Genomic DNA, 3,709 nt, shown 5'->3' with positions numbered 1-3,709 from the left:
TTATTTAAAAAAAAAAAAAAAAAAAAAAAAAAAACTGAAACACTGAAATCTACCAAATATATTTAAATATAAGTCCAACCCAGACAGCTCTGTACCAGCTCTGCAACATCACTGATACATTTGTAATACTCATCTCCCGTATTAAGTGCTTTTACTTAAAAGTCAAATTTATTTTCTAGGCCACGATTTAAAAAAAAATTAATTTGCCATGTCAATTCCAAAAATGTTACTAATTAAATAAATTAGAGCATTTGACACTCAGTATATAAAAACATACCTGAAAGTCTCATTAGTAGAGGTGCACAGATACAATTTTCTTTATATTGGTGCCAATCCAATATTGGACTGATGTATCAGAAATCAGCCTGATGTGGCCAATAATTTAGCTGATAAATGCCCATGCACGCATGCAGCCACAGCACAGCACAGCACGTAGGTCAGGGGTAGGCAAATGCAGCCTGCCAGGTCATTCTATCCAGCCTATGGAGCCCCTAAAAATTTTTAAAAATTAATATTATCTGCCCCTGGCTGCCTGTCATGTGGCCCTCGATGGCTTGCCAAAACTCAGTAAGCGACCCTCTGCCCAAAATAATTCCCCTGCCCTGATGTAGGTAGTGGGGAGCACAGCCTGGCAGCTTGGAGAGCTGCATGCAGCTGGTAAGTCTGTTGGGGAGGAGGGATGACAACACTGATAAAGGCCCCACACAGGATGGGGAGAGGGGGCAGAGCCATGGCTCACTGGGGGAGGGCATGGGGAAGAAGGGATGAGTCCTACCACTGCACACACTCTGGGAGGGGGGGGAGCATGCCCCCAGATCTGCACAGGGCACAGGCAGACTGCAGCTGGGGGCTGGGGCTGAGGTGGCACTGGGTGCTTCCCAGCAAATGGGGGGGCTGAGAATGTGCTTGGGGCAGGAGGCAGTGGCTCTGGGAGGGGGGGCTATGGAGGGGCTACGGCAAATTTTGAAGTAGCTGCAGCCTTCCCCCTTGTCCCCCACCCCCGGAGCTCCCTCCCAGTTCCACTGCCGCCTGCCCCAATCATAGCCCAGCCCAGCCCCTGCCAGAAAGAGCTCAGTGCAGCCCTGGCCCCAGCCTACAGCTGCAGCTTACCCCGCACAGATCTGGGGGCCCATCTCCCCCCATGCCTTCCCACAGTGCGCACAGCAGCAGAAGATGCCCCCATCTCCCCATAGCCCCCTGATGAGCCACGGCTCCACCCAGTGCCCCACCCCACCCTGGTTGGGCAGCACCTGCCCCAAGCTCCAGCCCCACTCCTCCCTCACCGCAGAGGCCTTGATCTGCCCCCTCACACCCCTTCCCTCCCCACTCCCCTTCCACCACAACAGACTTACCAGCTGTACACAGCTCTTAGAGCTTCAGGGTTGTGCATGGGAAATCAGATCAGTATCAGCCTGCTTAAAAATCAACTATTGGTACCGGCCCCCAAAAATCTCTATTGCTGCACCCCTACTCACTACTCTGTATGTATTCCAAGCTAACTCCATTGTTCACAATACACTTTCTACTCCAAAGGATAACTAATAGTCTGTCTCTTGTGCAAGGGCAGGGGTGGGCAATTATTTCAGCTGGAGGACCACTTAATGAGTTTTAGTGAGCTGTTGAGGGCCACATGGGTGGGGTGTGTGATTGCAGGGTTTGTGAGGGAGGGCATATTTTTAATTTAAGGCTTACTCTTTACAACCCAACTTCTCTTTTTTTTGGTATATTGAGGTTTGGTATCAAATAAATGCTTGACCACAATAATGTCTACAGCAGGATATCAAAGTAAAAAATAAGTTTATAACTGTTCAGCTGCAGGACTGAATAGGAAGCATGAGGGATGCAAAAGGAAGTTCTTGATACTGAGAAGTCTTCAAGACAGCAAAATGAAAGACAAAAATGTTGAAAAAAACCACTTTCCATTCAAGAGATATTTTCCAGATTTGCCACTACCAAAAAAGGGCTTTCACATAGCATGTTATTGGCTATGCTAAATCCAAGCAAGTTTCAAAGCTTAGTTAACTGTTTGTGTTTAAATGCAAAAACATGCCCAAAAAACCCTAGAAATTATTCTAGTTAGAAGCTGCTCTTCTTTCCCATTCCCAAAATGAAGCATCACAATTAAAATTGACATGATGCTGCTTTGTGAATCAGAGAAAGCTTGACTCCAGGCCTGAAACAGCAGCTGTAAGTGTTGGAGCTTACTACTTAATGTTTTTATAGCAGCAGCCATGGACTCCAAGCAGGACTGACACCAAAGCACATGAAGATACAATCCCAAAACATGAAAGTCTTAATTTACAAGACAAACTGACCTAAATGCAAGTCTTTTCCTGCCTCCTCCACTACTCACAGAGTCAAACCAAGGGCACTAAATGTAAATGAAATTACACAGTTAAAAATGTAAAGCCAAGAAAGAAAAGCAGGAGTTGAGTCACTATTACTCATATTAGCTTTTATGGGTTGCGCATGTATGTTCCCGCATCTGTGAATAAACCTGTACCTTACTGAATTACTGCTAGTAAAGATGTCTACCATTAAGGACTAGATATACAATGGAGCCAAGTTAAGTGATATAGGAAGCTGAATAAGTGCAATAAACTTAAGACTGAAAAGAAAACCGCATCAGCTCAATTAAGAAAAACAGCCTGATGTTACTACGTTGTTTGTCAGTGTTTGACATGCTGAAGTTGAGACTGTCATGACATTTTCAGAAGTCTACGATTGTGACACTGTCCAAAACTCAAACCAGGTACAACTGCACAACGTCAAAGTCTAGAGAAAAGGCTTTTCTGCATTTACCTAGGTCTATAAAGTGCATCTATTCCAATTCAGGTGATTATCTTTTATGATTAAACCTAAATATAACCACTAAGATCAGCATGCTCCAAAAGGCAAACAGCACATGAAGTAAGCTCAGTGAGGTTTATTAACCCGTGGAAGGTTGTAGATCTGTCCATAGATGGAAATGCCAGATCTTCTAACTGAAGCATGGCATGACTTGGAGAAACCAAGATGACAATTTCAAATGCCCGTGGGGAATTTAGATAGTCAATACCAGGGAACTGTGCACAGGAGTTGGATGACTAAGTTCTATTTGCTCCTTTGCAACTGGAAACATGACTGTAAGATTCAGAGTACTGGCAAGAACCAAGCACATATTAACGGGGTTTCCCTCAGATGCCAGAGGCTATTAACTAAATAAAGTCAAGCTGCCAAGATGCAGTGAAGATAAAATACAGAGTTATACTGAATACTGTTTATCCACCAGACTGGGAATTTTCTGCACAATTAGCTTAAGAAGCTTCTCATGCTGTGAAATTCTTGATTTGCTAGAGACATCCCAAATGCATGAAATCAACTCTCTCTTTGGGCAACCAATGGATTTCATGGTAGAATACAGAGGATTTCTTCTCTCTCCAAGTTCAAACATTGATGTTGTAAATACACTCTCACATACAGATTAAATGTCACTAGTTTCCCAGAATATTCATACTTTTTTTTCTTGGAACTAGGTATTTTCCTCTTTGCATCTGGTGCCCCCACATCCTACCACAGTAAGCTGTATGGAAAACATCTTAAGAATATACATGCGTTGCAGACAAATGAGTGAAAAAATTGATTAAAGCAAAATATTCTGCATGATGAATAGTCAAACTCTGCAAGTAGTTAAGCAACAGCTCATGCTTCTGAAGAATGTATTCCTCTT

The sequence above is a fragment of the Gavialis gangeticus genome, unplaced genomic scaffold (genome assembly GCF_001723915.1).
Source record: "Gavialis gangeticus isolate Ggan-Ray unplaced genomic scaffold, GavGan_comp1, whole genome shotgun sequence".
Classification (NCBI taxonomy): domain Eukaryota; kingdom Metazoa; phylum Chordata; order Crocodylia; family Gavialidae; genus Gavialis; species Gavialis gangeticus.
The sequence above is the reverse complement of the archived record's forward strand: the minus strand, read 5'-3'. Positions refer to the sequence as shown.